Below are 18,834 nucleotides of genomic sequence, written 5' to 3' on the forward strand. Positions count from 1 at the left end.
GAATGTCCAGTCAGTTAAGCCAGTGGGCATGTGACTAATGCTCTATTTCAAGCACAATTGTTTCCCAAGGGAAGGGATTTTTTTCTTTGCTACCATTATCTTCTCTACCACTAACTCTTTTATTTCTCATTTTTATGTTTTACCCATGTGGACATGGTTTCATTGTACCTATATCTTTCATTGAAACGACCACAGATTAATTTGAGAAGTTAACACATAGGACTTTGTGAGTTGTTTAAGGTAGAAGGAAATTTTTGTTATATAATTTCCTCTTCTCTCTTCACTATAAAATGGACTTTAAAGTCCTTAATATTTCCTTCTTCTCAAAGGCCTGACTAGAGTTGAAAAGTCCTTCTAGAAATTTGGAGCTGATATAATCGTATGGTCCTCTGCTTGTCCCCCTCTGGCTGGTGCCAATGGGCCCTTATGTGGGTTCTTCTGACCTGGCTTCTATTTGGCACTAGAAGGCAAGTGAGAGAGCTGAAGATACAGAAGAGAGGCACTACTTTTCCCTTTCTAAAGCCATCCCCAGAACACTCTTGGGCAATCATTCTCTTCTGGAACTTTAACAAGAGATGCAATTTTGAACCTCACAGATAACACCACTCTCTTGGTTCCACAGAGGTGGGAAAAAAAGATATAGCCCGATGAGAAGACTTCCAAAGAGGAAGGAGTCTTGGAGAAAATCCATTTCACTCTCAAGACTCCGTTCTCTCCCATTCTAAGAACACTCACTTTTGCCTGACAGTCCTTGTTTATAAAAGAGTTTGTGAAATGGAAGGAACCCAAGAGCATTATTTACCAGAGAGTGGTGCAAGCCAGAGGAGGAGAAGAAAGAGTGGTCTCGTGCTAAAGAGGGAAAGCACCTTATTTTATCGTAACTGTCTGCTTAATTAAATGCATTTCCTGGGCTGTTTTATTCATAAAAGTCAGTGTGTAGGTTAGGGAATAATTGATTGCCCAGAAATTGGCAAATTCTTCCTAAGGAACATTTTTCTTTATGATGTCTTTGGCATTTGTGGTTTACTAGTTCCATTTCCAGCCTTAGACACCACACCATAAAATTATAGCTCCATCCTGAGGTACCAGCTGTTACTTCTGCCAAAAATCTCTGGGCTTGGAGAAAATGGTACCATTACCGCATGCGTGGAAAGTGGAACCCTCAGTAAATGCTAAATTTATCAGGAAGGATATCACTACTGAAACATACTGACTATTATTTCATCTGGCCCCCAAATAGGAACTGGGGTAAATGACTGTGTGGAGTAGTGCCAGACAAGCTTGGTGCAATTCCACAATAATAAATGCCAGACTTCATTTTATTTGCAGCCACTGATGTACAAGATATGTCCAGGAGCATTTCCATGAGACCTTCTAAGTGACAATTATACAAGTTACCGAACCAATCAGTCTACCATGAAGAATGTCCCCTTTGCAGAATGCTTTATAGACTTAGTAATTCAATGAGCTAATAAGTGGATGTTACCACTAGTCAATGTACTGAGAGTAGACTTGATAGAAAAATTACCTGCTATATTACAGTGGGCAGAATCCACAAAGGCTATAAAGAACCACCTTTTGCTTTTGCCCTGAACAATAGATAATATGATGCCTAATCAATCTAAGAAATTGTTACGGAAAAGGATAAATTTCATGAACTATTTAAATATGGGAAGTGAGATAATATGAAAGATGGGTCCTTAAAGGCTCTTCTCTTAGTGATGTTTGTTGTTGAGCCCCTTAAGCTGAGGATAGAAGCAAGGCTGGTAAAATTTTCCTCATCCCAAGGAATGGATTATTGCTTTAGAATTATTGTGGGAGCTTTTTAACTCTAGGGAGAGCACCCATACCCTTTACCTACACATCCAGAGATTCTGAGTCTATGATAAGGAAAGAAATCGATGTGTTTTTTTTTTTTTTTAAACTCTGCAGGAAATTCTAATGTTCAGCTGGAGCTGAGGACTTGTTGTTCTAATATGATATTCCTTCCCTAGGCCTCAGGACCCCACAAGTTTATAATCTGATGTCTCAAGATGCCACGAGTCTTCTTTTCACTAGGAATCCATTTCCAGTCACTTCCTATGTCACCATAGGAAGTCACCATTCACCATGACTATCCCTACTATATGCTATCTCATCCCCTTTCTCTTTTGTGTTGAAACTACCAACAACATTACTAACTCAAAATCTTTCTTATTGTCCTTCAAATCACTACACAAATCAGCTCTTTGACTTTATTTCCAGTAGTCTCTCCTTCACCCAAACCATTGACCTCTTTTTTCCCTCTACAGTTGTGGATCTTCTGATTTTGACATGCTAGAGTCTCCCTCTTCAAGTTAAAGGACATCCTTTCCGAAGTTTCAATTTCCCACCTTCTCATGACTGGTGCCTTGATGTGTGTGTGTGTGTGTGTGTGTGTGTGTGTCTGTCTGTCTGTCTGTCTCCTCTTTTTTACACTGTTACCAAAGATATTACAGTAGCAGGTTCTACATTCCTTGGCTTTTTTCTCCCCCCTGAGGTCACTACTTTGTGGAAAGTCCATCAGCTCACATGAAGGGCTTCAATTTCCATGTCAATAGGCATGACAGATAGATAGAGACCCTTCATCGAGACACTTCATCTTCACTGGGAAGGCCCATGTTCCACACGTAGGATAAGACATTTCCCATCCTGGCTTAAATTAAACATATCAAGATCAGAGTTTATCATCTCTTCCCCATGAAATTCCTTAGCCTTCCATATTATGTCAGCTATCTCCCATGCTTAGACCCTTGAAAACACCATTTACTTAAATATCTTACAGTTATAAGTGATCACAAAGAAGGATATGATCATACAGAAGAGATTTGAGAGGAAGCAGATAGAAGGAGTCTAAGAAAAGGCATTGTGGTAGCCAAATTCTGTCTCAGCTTTATCCCTTTCCTCAGTTCTCTACACACCTGGACTGACCCCAACCAGCTTTCTCAACCCCACCCCACTCTGACCTGAAGTGGGAAGGATTTTAAGAAACCCTAGCCTAGCCCTTTAGCCTAGCCTAGCCTAACATCACAATAAGCTTGTTGATCATCAGGTTCTGACCTCTTCTCCAGCCCAGTCTGTGATTTACCAGATACTGTGAAATTGCTATGTACCCTATGAATTCTTCCAGGTACTCAAGAAAAACGACAACAATAACACACAAGCAAACAAAAAACAGTAAACTGCCAGGTTCCCGAAATCTATCTGAAAATCAGGTTTGATTGCCGACCCAGCTTCTGTCTTCCTGTCTTGATTTCAGGACTTCACTTCATCCTAATGAAGGCACATCCTTCCTGCAGTCATTTCCCGTGGAGGACTGGGGCCCTTCCCGGGAGAACAGGGTTCTGTTGCCGTGAACTGGTTGTCGTGCTTTGTCCTCAGACCTCTTGGTTTTGTTTATCCTTGAGTCCCTCAGCTCCATGCTTCCTTGCCCATCCCATGCAGTGGTTTACCTAGCTTCCATCTACCATTTCCATACTTTCTGGGTGCCATGTCTTGGTGTGTCCTAATGGACCTCCTCCCCTTGGGTGGCTCTGTACAGCCTCAGTCATTTCCAGCCCCCTGCTCTTGTCCAGTAGGCTAGATCTTGTTCCAGTGTCATCCTTTCTCAGGCTGGTCCATCCCAGGGCGATGAATCAAGTCAGGCCCTCGGATGTAACACCAACTTCTACTGCTGAACCCTTGTTATCTCTTTTGCCTTCAACCTCTCACTGCTCCTGTCTGCCTAAACAAAGAAGAGCAGGGAGCAGAGGTCATTCTATCTGTGCCTCCCATCTTCTTGCATCTCATTTGCCTCCTATAGTAAATTATTATTTCTCATCAGAGACCTCAAGATACTTTATTCTTTCTGTCTCCCTTATCTCTTATCTCTGTGTGCGCTCGCAGGTGCACATGCACACACACACGCGCACACACACACAGCCTGCTAAGTAGCTTAAGAATCAATCACTTTTCTTAGTGACTGCTCACTGTATCAGAAGAATGATATTCTTTTTACCCTTCCTACACCCCAACTTGTAAATTTCCACTTCATTACATCATTTTGGTTGTAATTCTCTCACCAATCCTCCTGCCAATACTATATAAGATAATGTAATGTGACAGCAATTTTCCATGTAATTCATTAATCTGAAACTTTAGTTTTTGATACTTTCATTTAAAAACTCAATGTGTAGATCTAGATATTTTGTCATAAAGCTTGCCAAAACCACTCACACCTGATAAAAATAAAATGAAATATGTGCCCAGACGTGAATTGATGGTAGATAATTAGATTTTCTGTTCCTGAAAATCAGGTCGTCTTTACAATCTGATGTTTTTCTCCAGCAGAATTTGTATTTTACGACCCCCACCTTGCCGTAAGAAATTGACTGTTGCAAGAGAAAAGAGGAGCTGGGAGAGACCATTTCATGGAATTTCAATTTGTTTTTCTCTAACCCATGGACAAATTTTCAGAAAGAAGAGGTTGCAGAAAAGAAATTAAAACATTAAAACAAATTTCTGTTTCTTCAGCTTCGACAGATGTAGAGTAGAGGCTGGGGGCCAATTTCTCAAAATGTGCTGCTGGCGGGGTAACCTCGCCAGCTAAGCTGGCAGGGACGTTAGGCTCTGCCCATCCAGGAGATGGCATTTTCCCCATGGCTACTTCCCTGCGCTCTCCTTCCCTGTCTTTCTATTCTACAACACAAGCTCCATTCAGTAAGACCGATTGTCCTTAAGGGCAAATCATGGCAGCCCATAATCAAAAAGGCCCATTGGTTCTTTGTTACAAGACTGTGCCCACTTAATAGCATTTCTTCCGAACGCAAGCTCTCTTTCCTAGTTCATCTTCCATCAGTCCTCCAACTACATGAGCACCAACTACAGCAGCACCTCATACTTCTCATGGCTTTTCATTTCTCTCTTATTTGCACCAAGTGTGTTTGTGTTTCCTCTTTTTGAGCCTAAATCTATTTCTGCCCGGCAAAACTCTACTCTTTGTTCAAGACCCAGTCCAGTGATTCCCGTCATTTGGGAAGTTCCGACACCCTCTGAGCTCCCTCTGCCCCAAACCCTGGCTTCTATGTAGCACATAAGGAGGTCGGTGGCCTTTGATTTCCATGCCTGTCCTCCCTCTAGGTTATGGCTTCCTATTCTCCTTTCTATCCCTGACACCTAGCATGGCCCTGACGCGTAGTTGGATACTAGGTAGAGGTCTGTGGAATGGCTGGACAGAATAACAGAATGCCTGATCACTTCACTGGGCCCTTCCTAGTGAGGTCCAAGTCGTGAGCGTGAATCACTTACACACTGCCCATTTTGCTCACTCCCGTGGCCAAACCTACACTGTCTTTTCATCTCAAAAAAAATATGTGGGCTGCTTTTTACCAAGAAATCTCAGAGACCTTGATAGAGCAGTGCAAACTCAAGTACAAACGTGTGACAATGAGAACAGCTGTGTCATCACAAAGGTCTGTTAAGCAAATTGTCATGCCGGCAATGGGCTCACTGTCATGAAGGAGGCACATGACGTACCCAGGGGTTTCCTGGCCCTTGGCAGCTGTGTTGCCATTGAGTACGGATGGCTTGGATAAAAGATTTTACATTTGGGGGGCTCTAAAGACCCAGAACTGTGTTTTTATGGACTCTCTTCAATTTGCCACCACCTTTGCTAAACTTTGAATCCCTAGATCAGGAAGTCTGACCTCATGGAAGAAATTTAGTTAAAACTATGGGGAGGATTTTGATTATTCTAGAAGCTCAAAGATGATTTGGTAGAAAAAAGCATTCAGGCCCTATGGATGTTATACCGAGACAGCAAGTTAATAGAGAGAGGAAAATCTATAAATAAGTTTTTAAGGCTTTTCTGATCTAATTAGTACAAAATACTAAAAAATTCTTTTTTCTACTGAACTAGTAGGATTTACTCAGGAAACAAATCAGTCTGTGAGAGGTGCTCTTATGTCTCCCTTATTTCTCCATTTTATTAAATGAACCACATATTATAATTAATAATGAGTTAAATCAAATTCTATATAACAAAGGTTAATAGAAGTGTTAAAATCCAATAGGACAGTATCATAATACATATGTAATAAAGTATTAGCTCATGTGCTCACACTCAATTTTATCTGCTGCTATAATTTCTGTGTTTTAGTGATATAAATGTAAAACCTAACTCTGAAAGGAGATCCATGGAGAGGCATCTGGTATTATTGCTGTGGTTACTAGTGTGACTGTTCACATAGTAAACTGTTATTTTCCAAAATGAATATTGGAAGATTAATATTAATACCCTATCCATATTTTAGAGTGGAGCTGAGGAAGCTCTAATGGAAAGACAGTTGGAATCAAGAGACCTAAGTTTGCTCAGTTGTGAAATGAGAACATGAAAGCTAGGTAGTTTAATAAAAGCACCTGCCTTTTGAAAATGCTTCAAGTGGGAAAGGTCCTTTCATGTACGGTATTTCATTTGTTTTTCATGTCAGCCCTGGGGAGTTCTCAATTTACGTTTGGTGAAATTGAAATTTGGAGAGGGAAGGTGAATTGACCAAGGTCACAGTGCTACGAGCTGTTAGGTTTATATATTTGCAGTTAACAGCCGTAAATCCGTCAATGCCGCCAGCGTCGGTCTAGAGATCATATGTCCCCTCCACCTACCAGATCCTCTGAACAAAAGTGCAGACTTTCTGGAGAATTTGTCAAATAGCACAAATCATAACAACAATACCCTTTCCCTGTAAGAAGATTACGCCTGGGGCAAAAGGTGAAATAATGGTCGGGATTTGCTTTTTGAGCACTAACCGTGAACCACATACCATCCTTCCCAAAATAAAAAATGGGAAAAAAAGGAAAATCCTATTTACAGATTTCCTCCTAAAATCAATGGGCATTTTTAAATGCATCTCACCAGCAGCCCTGTAATTAATCCAAGATTTGCTCACCAAGTGCTTTCTCACTGTGTTTGGTCTAACGGTTCAATTTTGTTAAACAACGGCATTATTTGCATGGTGCAAACCTGTTCAGGTTCTGGGGAATCTAACTGGGGAAAACTTCCATTACAAATAAAAAGCATAAAAGGGGAAAAGGCAAAACACATTTTCAGTTCAAAGCCAATAGATCCTATTCTGCTTTTGGTTAATTTTGATTTTAAGCTTTAAATTGCTGGCATCAATAGGAGGCTAAATTGTCTTCTTGCTGATTTTCTCTTGCGATGATTACCTATCAAGTGCCTTGGGTCCCTTCTGTTAAGAATATGAGCTCCAAAATGATAACTGTGCAGAGCAGTTCCGAGCCAAGTGAAATACCTGAAAGACTTTTAAACATCCAAATAAGCACTCCACCGAAAAGTTCAGCAAGAGTCCACGGCCAGTGAAGCATTGTGTTTTGCACAGCGTGGAAAGCAGCAGCGCAAAGCAGGGGGCATACTGAGGCCCTTGATATTTTGTTGGTAATAATTTTTTGATTCATGGTTTCTATCATTTTTAATTTTTGCCTGGTTGAATTAGACACCGAGGAGGGACTTGCCACACAGAGGCAGACGGTTCAGAGCATTTACATCTCACCAGTTTGCTGCAAAGCCCATGCCTTCCATAGTTGCTCTATTTGATTTAAGAAAATGGGGTCCCTTTAGAATTGAACTACCTTCTTTAAGTGGAAAAAAATTACACATCATTGTTGGGCATTCTCATCTCAGTACAAAGAGATCTTCAGGTTCCTTATCTAGTGACTCCTAAGGGTACACCGTGACTCTGGTGGAAGAAGGAAGGAAACCGGGAAAAAGCCAAGATGCACAACTGCTACCGATGAGGGCCCAGGAGACCTGAGATACAATTAAGACCATGGGTTGGTTTTGATTTCTCCTTCACTTTGTGTTTCTGTGGATGTTGCCGACCGTCTTCCTGTCAGAGACTCACCAGGTCACGGTTGTACACAGCCCTCCTTACTAAAGGAAGTCCATGCTTCCTATGGGCCATGTACTTTATAAAGCCATCACCGGCATAACAGACAATGATAAAAATGCAGGGAGTTAACAAAGAAAATAATGCATTTCCTTTTGTTACTAGCATCAGTGTTTACTTCATTAAAAAGAGAGGAGAGAAGGAAAGATTTTCTCTAGAGGGGTGAATCGGATTCCAGCAGCACCAGAGATGAAAAACACTAGGATAATAACAGAATAAACAAATACCAGATGTGGACTGAAAGTCTGGGGATGAATTTTAATCCCGACTCTGTTATCTGGTTTTGAGGTGTTGGCCAATGGCAGTGCATGTGTTTGCTCACCTGTATCATGAGAGGTAAAGAGGGAGATTTCTGTGATCGAGGATTGGAAGACTGTGCTTCTAGACTAGAGGGTGGGGTGTTTGTGAAGGCAAGGACTGAATTTGCGTAGAAAATGACTGATGTTATTTTGATGACAAAAGGGAGTGGGTGATTAGGAGAAGGGCATGAGCGTGGGTATTTGTGAGTGATTTAGCATGAGGAATTATTTGCTACGAAATGAACAGGAGCTTAGTGAGATAGCCAGAATGGCCTTCTAGGGAAACAACATTGGCAGATGATTCCTGAAAAAAATTTTCCAGCAAAACTAGCCAGACGGTTAGTAATGAGTGAGAAGAGAATTTCCCAGTTTAAAAATGGATGTACAAATTTTCTAAGGGGCAGAATTCAGACAAGAACTTCAAAGAAGGCCAACAGAAGACAGAGCTGAGGAAGGTTATCACCTACCTACAGTAGGAGTCCAGAGTGGGAACCATGCATGTAAGGAAGACTGTAGGGAAAATAACCATAAGAAAGCATCAAAAGCTCATAATATTTTTGGCTTGTTTTATTTATTTTCCCCTATAAAATAGAGATCAGTCTAGACGGATAGGGACAGCAAAGAGAAAAACGACTCGCAATCCATTCATAAAGAGTTAATTACATTATTGTAAAGACATTGCATGGAATAAATTGTGCCATTCTAAAGGAAAAGCTTAAAAAAAAATTGTGCCCCAGGAAATGTTCAAGATACATGAGGTGAAAAATCTTGACACCGAATTTTATTTACACATACACAAACACAACATTGTTCAAATTCCCTAGCTGTGTATTTTAAAACTAAAAAGCGAACATTTTTAAATGTTAAATGGTGATCTCTAGTGGTAACCTTATGGGAGATTTTAATTTTTTTTTTCATTTCTGCATTTGTCAAATTCTCAACAGTGAACAAGGATTATTTTAATAAGCAGGAAAAGCAATTTGAGAGAAATAACACAAATTATCTGAAGGCAAGTCAGATTATTTTAGCTGTATTTGGTGAAAAACGAACCCACAGAATATAGGCTTGCTGATATTTCACATGAATAAGGACAGAATTCTGTTCAGAATCAAGTTTTTTTTTTTTTCTTAGATTGCTGGGGAAAGCAAAAGCCAAAGATGGACACTGAAAATTTGATTTTTTTTTAAAAAAGGACTGTATTACCAATTCTACTAACCTACCCCTTCATGCCAGTAACTAAGCTTCACTGAAATAATTCAGTTCTCTTTGCTCTCCTTAATAATGATTTTGATAACCATCACTTATTGATTGCTTACTATTTTGTTTTCCTTTCTAATCCTCTCAACAACCTTATAATATAGATCTAATTATTCCATTTTTAAGGAGGAGAAAACTAAGGCGTAGATTAAGCCTCTTGCAAGAGTTATAGGCAATTCCTTCCCAAAAGTCCCAGTTCTTAACTTGAAACAATATTGGTCATGGCCATAATAGAAATAGCTAATATTCATTTAGTGCTTAATATACGCCAACCTCTGTGTTAAGCATTTTGTATGTATTATCACAATTACTGTTTGCGACAATCGGTGGAGAGAAATACCATCATTTTAACCACTTTACAGAGCAGGAGCTTGAGCCTTAGAAAGAATAAGTAATTCATACAGGTGCAACTAGTAAATGACAGAGGAAGAATTTTGCAACCTGATTCCTTTTTTTAAGAAAGCATCTTGGGAGGTCATTTTTTGTACCCATATTGTGGAATGACAATGACTCAGAGCCATAGACAGGGTCACAGAGTCCTGATTTGCCTTAATAATTATGTTATTTGGGGGGAAAATAAATGAACATTGGAATAGACTTTCTGGAGAGCTTCTTACATGATATCTTCAGTATAAACAAACCTGAGCCCAATCTGCATTTTTAACATTACACCCCACTGAGTAGGTAGTCAATAAATATTATTATTTGCTGTTCTCGATTTTTTGTAAACCATTGTGAAATGCAAAACTAAAATCAAAACACAGTTATAGAATATGTAGTATGAACGCCTAAGGACTGATTGCTTAATCTAATGTAACATAGCAAAAAATTTTAGACAAGCATCAGAAATGTGAAATATAAAACTCAGCAACAATTCACTAATTATTGATTTCATTTGGCTTTGTTCAAGAAGAGTATGTGGCATCTTGTCTTTTTTTTTTTTTTAAGATTTTATTTATTTGACAGACAGAGATCACAAGTAGGCAGAGAGGCAGGAAGAGAGAGAGGGGGGGAAGCTGGCTTCCTGCTGAGCAGAGATTCCCGATGCGGGGCTCGATCCCAGGACCCTGGGATCATGACCTGAGCTGAAGGCAGAGGCTTTAACCCACGGAGCCACCCTGACACCCTGACATCTCGTCTTTTAGAGTATTTTATATGAATGTATGCGGAGAGAGACTGATTTGCCATTGAATATATCGTGGCCATCGAGAAAGGAAGGGGAGGAAGGAAAAGAGAGAATGTAAATAAAAAAAAAAAAACAAAAACCTGAAGAAAGCCTGGCTTTATTTCTTGGTGTTCTATTTTTAAAGCTGGCCTTTCTCAGATAGAGATGCTTTCGGCATACATTATCTGCTGTTCTGTAACATTCTAGGAGTGAAATTTTTCCACCGTCTTCCAAGGGTACTCCACTTTGAACAAAGAATCTTGACAAAGGAGGAAGGTCCAAATGCAGAAAGGATCTCTGGAGAGAGTTCAATAAAACCCAGGAATGTTTAAAATGTCCAATATGAAGAGAGCTTTTAAAAAGGATTGGGGGGGCACCTGGGTGGCTCAGTGGGTTAAAGCCTCTGCCTTCGGCTCAGGTCATGATCCCCGGGTCCTGGGGTCGAGCCCCGCGTCGGGCTCTCTGCTCAGCGGGGAGCCTGCTTCCCTCTCTATCTCTCTATCTCTGCCTGCCTCTCTGCCTATTTGTGATCTCTGTCAAATAAATAAACAAAATCTTTAAAAAAAAAAAAAAGAAAGAAATTAAAGGATGGGAAACTGAAAGCTTCTTTGCCATTCAATAGCATCAATTCCATTGAATTCCAAATTCTTACAAAGGGCAGTGGCAAATTGAGGACTTCACAGAAGTTTCTTAAACTGAACCAAAGATATTTGATCTTTGTTCAGGTTAAAGAAAAGATGCTTGATCCCACCCAAAGTAGTCAACGTTTATCCCCGCCTTTGAGGGATTTGTCAAAACAATGTTTTCTAGAGAATTTGACCTTTCTCGTTCCCTTTAAGGAAGACAGCAAAGATCTCTATAGACAATTGGGTAGTGCTGACAAGTTAAAGAAGCCGTTTCGAGATGATGAGAACCCTCCAGCGTCTGGTTAAAAGTCTCTCTCTCATGGAACTGGCACAACGCTAATATTACGAAACAGTTCTTACAAATCTAGACAAAGATCTGTATTCAGCATGAGGTCCGATGCGTGATCCACTTTATTTCTCACTAGGTTGACAAGCTGTCTCAGCATGCACACTTAGGTAACAAACCCAGGATTTTAGACTCTCCCCTCCTGAAGACTGCCGTTACTGACTGCAGAAAAGTGGAGCAATAATCAGGTGTAGATTTTATATATCACAAAATGATGGTCACTTTTTAACACATTAGTATCATTTTCTCTGAAACACTCCACTCATGTGGCTTTCCCACTAGCCTGCCATAATAGAATAGAACCTTGGGGGACACGACAATTGTTAGCAGATTCTTCATTGGAACAATAACTCCAGGATCCCTGCAGGGTCTCTGTCAAGTGGTCACCCAGGCAGGTCTTCTCAGAACAGGAAGGTAGCTCCCAGGTTTTTCTTTCGAGACTAAAGCTGACAATGCTAAAGGGAGAGAGATCAAAAATGAATTGCATTGGTTCCCATTTTGCATTTGGAAAAAAATAAATTGGTGGCCTTTCAGTTACAAAAGTAAGCAGAAGAAAAGAGAATAGAGCAAGTTTCTATTGGCAAAGCCCCTCTCCAGTGCTCTGTACCATTCTCCTGGTATCCCCAGAGAACAGCAGGGTTTTAGTTGTCCCTGCCTCTTGTCTTGCTTGAAAGCAGTCATTTCAATTACCACTTGATAATGTAGAGCTCGGTGCACGGATGACAAGGCCTCCTGGAGAATTACTTTGGTTTAGCTACTTTAGCAGCTCTCAACCTCAGAGTCTATTTAAATTACAGAATAGTACTACCCCTGTTCGTCAGGCTCTGCTTCATAGCAGGAGCTCCAGGAAAAGCAGGATTTCAGTCCCTTCTGTGTAACTAGCTGATGTGGTCAAGCAGGACCTCACCAAGCTGGGCCTGAGATGCTGAACGGTAGCTCTTGTGCTTCTTGTTTCTCTGAGTTTAGGGGCCCGTCCTTGCCCATTATATGGGATGTGATCCCAAGCTACATATGAGAGTGAACTTGAGCTTATGGCCCATCGCTTCATCAAATATTTCCTGACACCCACCTCCACCATCTGCCAACTGCCCCTTTTGGTGGCTAGGTGAACAGGCAAGTAAGAACTACAGAACAAACCACTCCTTTTCAACGAACAATAACAACTGTTCCTAACATCTTACAGTCCTTTGCAAGATTATTTGGTATGCATTGAATTATTTGATCTTGGCAACACCCTGTGAAGTTGTATCATCTACAGCTGATGAATGATGCCACCCGTGATTTGATCATCACAATCACTGTGAAGTGAGTTGTACTATCTCCATTTGATAGATGATAACACTTAGGTTTGGAAAGATGCCAGAACTGGTCCAAAACCCTCAGCTAGAAAGTGGCAGAACCAAGAGAGGAATTTGGGTAATCTGCATCCCGGTCTGATGCTCCTGATGTGTCATCAAAGGACACAAGAGCTGAGTCATGGCCTGGTCCCTTCTCTATGACCCATCTTCACATGGGATCTTGAGCAAATTCCCAAGTGAGTCCATGCCCAAAGTTTCTCCTAAGCTAAAAATGATGGGGAAATGTTATTAGAAATAATGTGGCTAGCAGCCTGTTTATCCTATTTGGAATGTTCATTGGACAGAGGAGTTGATTCGGGTTGCTTACAGAAAATGAGAATACATGCCTGGGTCGTCTCTGAATGCCCCTTTCTTTCCCTAACTCCAAATCCCCAAGTCAGTCATCAAACCAATTTTTGAAGAAAAGAAAAAAAAAAAAAAAGCTGAAAACGGTCCAGGATGTAAACCAAGGGATAAAAAGGTAATCCACAGTGAGCCCATATTTCCTTGTAGGCCGAGAGAAATCCACGCCAGCGAGGGTGCTGGATAATGCCCAACGTGATGCGAACAGAGCTGGGGACTCTGTGAGGGGCAGCAGCATGATCTAGGATTTTAGTCCTCTCCTTTTCTTCTTAAACAAATGCCATGAAGGAAATGCCACTTCTGACATACTCCATAACACTCAGGCCAAGGAAGCTAGGCCTGAGGTCAGAGCCACCAGAAATGTTTAGCGTGTTTAAGTATGACATCCGTAGCCCTTGGTCCTGGAGGGACCGATTCTGTGGGGAACCTGGGACAAGGGATGGATTGAGGCCAGCAGAGTTGACAGGCCGAGCACTTAGCTTTGGGGCCCGTGGCTCTCCCTGTCTGGGGCATGTGGCCCTCTGGTTTTCTGTTTGGCGGGGCTGACAAACTTTGTAACTCCATACCAAAAAACCTAAAATGTTCTCATCACATTTTCTCACCCAAGAAACAGTTCTTTCTAAGGACTGGATTTATGCTGAAGCTCGCTTCTTTTTTTTTTTAAATAAGAGCTTTGTTAAGATGTAATTCACATGTCATAGATTCACTTAATTAAAATAAGCTATTCAATGAGTTTTAGTGTACTTCTGGAATTGTGTAACCATCGGTACAGTCAACTGTAGAACATTTTCATCACCCCCAAAGGAAAACACATACCCATTGATCATCACGACCCATTTACTCCCCCACACCCACTAAGTAACTTTCTGTCCCTGTGGATTTGCCTGTTCTGGACTTTTCATGTAAATGGAATTATATAATATGAGAGCTTTTGTGTCTGGCTTCTTCCATTCAATGTAATGTTTTCAAGGTTCCTCCATGTTGTAGTGTGGGGGAGAAAACATAAATTTCCCTCTACCTTTTAGAGTTCATAGCTGAGATCATGTAATAAAAAACAGATTAACAAGAGGAACCCCCCCCCATTTATTAACATGTATACCTCATGCATACATGAGAGATACCCAGGGAAAAATTAGTCACTCTTGAAAGTAGCTGAAATGTAGGCTTAAATACCACCTTAGGAGGGAATGAGATGGGGGATGTAGGCCTCTTGGGGGAAAGTAGATGATTTGGGGGAAAGATAAAGAGATCCTTAGAAGAACAGATGGGAGGTATGACAATCTGTGACAAAAGTTTGTCAGGAAGTGGCATCTACTTCTAGTCTCCTCTCCTATAATAATGGCTGATGACATTCCCAGGGAGGGAAATTGTAACATTGGAGATCATTTTGGAGCATCAGTGTTTAGGCAGATAGAGGAGTTCAGAGAAAGGCTCACCCTGCATCTGCTGTTTTTCAAGTGCCTCTATCTCCAAATTATCATTATACCAAAGTGACATATTTTGGGGTGGCATGTTCTGCTATCCTTTAGTAACATGTGTCAAAATTTCCTTTCTTTTTATTGTTGAATAATATTCCGTTGTGTAGACAGACCATATTGTGTTTATTCATTCATTAGTCGGTGGATATTTAGGTTGTTCCCACTTTGGGGTTCTCTTAAATCCTGCTGTGAATATTCAGTACAAGCTTGTATGCAGGCATATGTTTTTAAAATCTCTTATATACCTAGAAGTGGAATTGCTGGGTCATAAATTCCCTCTGTCTTTACATTTCTGAGGAACTGCTAGATTTTTCCAAAGCAGCTGCAATGTGTTACATTCTGACCAGCACTGTAAGAGAGTTCTAATCGCTCTATGTTCTCTACAACACTTGTTATTATCTGTCTTTTTGATTCTAGCCATCTTGGAGGGTTTGCATTGGCATCTCATTGTGGTTCTCATTTGCATTTCCACCATAACAAACGATGTGGAGCATCTGTTCACATGCATATTGGCCATTTGTTGATCTTCTTTGGAGAAGCATCTATTCAGATCTTTGGCCCATTTTTAAGTTGGCTCATCTTTTTGAGTATTAAGAGTTTATTCTATTTTAATATCAGGTGTACTGGGGGTGAGATTTCAAATTTGCCTCACCTGATGACATCACTCTGTGGTCAGAGAAGTTGCCAGGTCTTTTGCCTTCATTTGTGATCAATCCTGGGTCATTGCTTTCTTGAGTCTAAGTGTGGTGGCCATGATGGGGAAAATTGCCAGTTCCACAAACGTGGCCTTTCACGGACATGGCTCAGAACTCTGAGAGCAGAAGGATGAGGCTCTACTGTCTTCTGTGGCAGTTGAAATCCTTAGGTTTTCTACTTTCCAAATAGAACTTCCATTGTGTAAAAGCCTATCACCAGACTTCCTATCACTTTGTGGGGAAGGAAATCACTCTGTGTGAGTGTAAACTTTGCTGCCTGAAAGCTAAAAGTGTTTTCTCACCTGCAGTATTAAGGTGGCCTTTCCTCAGAGGAGAAAACAAAATTTTAAATACTCTACATAATCCAGAAAAAACAGTGGTGAAGAACAAAGCAAAATGGTTCTCCCATGTTTCAGTCTAGGTTGCTAATTAGATCTGAAATTTAGTTTTATTCTGACTTTCTCACAATTCTATCTGTTCTTTATTTAATACATTCTTTGAAACATCAGACATACATTCCTGCCCTCTATTAATTAGCCAGCCGCCAGTCCCTGCTGCATACTGGAACCACCCAAAAAACGTTTAAAAACTTTATTCATGTTGGGGACCCACAACCAGAGAGCTTGAGGTCACTGGTTTTGAGTGGGTCCTGCTCCACACTCAAAGTTTGTTGAGCTCCAGATGTGATTCTAATGGGCAGACAGTCCCAAAACACAAGCCCAGCTTTTATCCGCCTCTTAGTTCATTCTCTGACTTAATAAAAGAACACATTGTCCTCTCTAGATTCATGCTTCTCAAACTTTCACATGCATAGCATCATCCTGGTATCTTGTTAATATATAGATACGATTTGGAGGGTCTGGCATGGCCCCTGAGATTCTGCAGTTCTAATAAGCACCCACCCCACCACTTCATGAGGCTGAAGCTACTGGATGGTGGCTCAAAGTTTTCAGAATTGCCGAGTCCCTACATACTCATGGCACTTTTCAATTACTTCTGATAGGACCTCTGTCTCCTCAAGGATTCAACTTTTTAGGACAGCCATCATAAAATAGATGTGCTCCTCTCCTTTTAAAAATAGAGTTGAAATTCTATCATTGCTAATCTAGGCAGTCCTTGTTAACATAAAGATAAAACAGTAAACCTTTATATTAATTTAAAATAATGATCCAGATCCTTTAAAGTGATCATAAAAATACTGCACAGCTGAATGAATAAGGAACTTTGAGGGTTATATAATTGAAGGTATCAGTCTTTGGAGCCAGTTACAGGAGTCTCCCTTTGTGACCTTGGAAGTTATTTAACTTCTCTGAGTCATTGTTTCCTCTGTGAATGGTAAGTAGCAGAAGTTCCTTCTAGGGCTGTTACAAAGACAGGTGAATTAAGAAATGTAAAGTGGGGGCACCTGGGTGGCTCAGTGGGTTAAGCCTCTGCCTTTGGCTCAGGTCATGATCTCAGGGTCCTGGGATCGAGCCCCACATCAGGCTCCCTGCTCAGCGGGAAGCCTGCTATCTCAGGGTCCTGGGATTGAGCCCCACATCAGGCTCTCTGCTCAGCGGGGAGTCTGCTTCCCCTTCTCTCTCTGCCTGCCTCTCTGCCTAGTTGTGATCTCTCTCTGTCAAATAAATAAAATAAAATCTTAAAAAAAAAATGTAAAGTGCTCATAGGTCCATTGACCTCTCAGTATGCCTAAAGTGAGTTTAATTTTTTTAATAATAATTTTTAAAACAGCCATTGCAGTATCTAAATATGTGAAATCTTCACTAAAATCTTTTGCATGGGGATTTAAAAGGAGAGTCTCTTCTCTTTTCAAACTCATCTTTTTCTCACTTCTCCTAATATCAAGGGCAGTCTTGAGAAGAAGAAACCACAGAAGGGCAAATTGAGGCTGAAATAAAAAAGAGGCCCAGATTACTTTGGCTTACTGAGGAGAGGTCAGAATGTATTTTAAAGATTTTATTTCACCTCCACTAATAAAGCCACCTCCTTCTTTCCTTTTGCGCTGTCTTCCTGAGTCACCAGCAGACCCACAAACTCCTTGGTAGAATGTTGGAAGGTGTTCAGGTTTTTTGAGACCCATCAGATGAGAGAGAGAGACTGAAAAGTCAAGTATAGATGTTGGTTTAGGATTACCAAAAGAAAAGCACTGCAAAAAAAAAAAAGGAATGACCTGCTTTTTTCACTCAATAAACTGATCTTTCTTAATCAAATCCTTTTTCCCCCTTAGAAATGGAACCAAGATGGATTTCCATAAAAACTTTAGCCACACTGAGAAATTATTTAGTGTTATAAGATTTGTAACTGCTTTGCTAGCTTCCAGAAAACATCATTTTTATAGTACACTATTCAACTTTAGAGAAATGTGTAAAAAAATCGATGAAAAGCTCTCATTGTCTTCTTCATAATTGTGGTAGTTGAAAATTGCATGACATCAGTTTTTCTATTTCTTTCTTATTGGGGCAGTAAGAGCGTAGGAGTTGTCTTTGGATGAAATGCTGTGTCTACCTGACTGTTCCAGTCTTGTTTGGATTAATTTGCCAATCTAAAGAAAGAAAACTTGACTGCATCCCATTGGTAAAGAGAAAAAAAGAACAGCCAATGGACTAGAATGTCCTTTCATAAACACGCTTCCTATTAATCGTTTTGCTATGCAAGAGCACCAAAATCAATTTATGATTTAATGGTTTGTCCTGTCAGGCACACTACTGATGGTATTATTAATGATTTTGAAATACACCATTATGCAAATCCCATCTATTTTAGGGGTCTTGGTCAGGCACCTACAGAGGTACTGATTTCTTTTTCTTCTTTGATTTTCCAGTGTCACAGTTATCAAATTCTGAAACATTTTCTAAGGATTATGATCCTAGTAAATAGTGGTAATCTAAAAATAAATTTCAGTGCTTATTTTATTCTACAAACAAACTGTGTGGGGCTTCATGTATCTCACACTCATCAGCTACTCAGAGTATAGGAAATAAAGCTGTTAGGACAATAGAGGATTAAATTTGCCAAGAATAAGAAACAATGTTATTTGGTTGCTTCTATTTATTTCTGAATGAGTGGTCATGTTGCTCTTTGGGAATAAAACTAGAAGCTTTTTCTAAACAAAGCCTCACCCTATTAGCCAGGCTACACCAACCATTTCTACTGTACTCTGTTTCTGCAATCTAATAAAACATGGGATGAGATGTAGGATGGGTTGGGGGTACCTGATGGAGAAAGAGAAGTCGAATGTTTCAAGGTAAGACAAGCAAGAGCATTGCAACATGGCATCCACCTTGGTGTACACAATCATGAAGTGATAATG

General features: G+C 40.4%; 1 protein-coding gene across 2 annotated transcripts in view; it reads left to right on the forward strand.

The window, feature by feature from the left end:
- Positions 1–18,834, forward strand: part of SLC8A1 (solute carrier family 8 member A1) — a gene marked incomplete at its 5' end in the record, with an annotated part of 323,496 nt that overhangs the window by 239,383 nt on the left and 65,279 nt on the right. The window lies entirely within an intron of this gene.

The sequence above is a fragment of the Martes martes genome (assembly GCF_963455335.1).
Source record: "Martes martes genome assembly, chromosome: 9".
Taxonomy (NCBI): Eukaryota; Metazoa; Chordata; class Mammalia; order Carnivora; family Mustelidae; genus Martes; species Martes martes.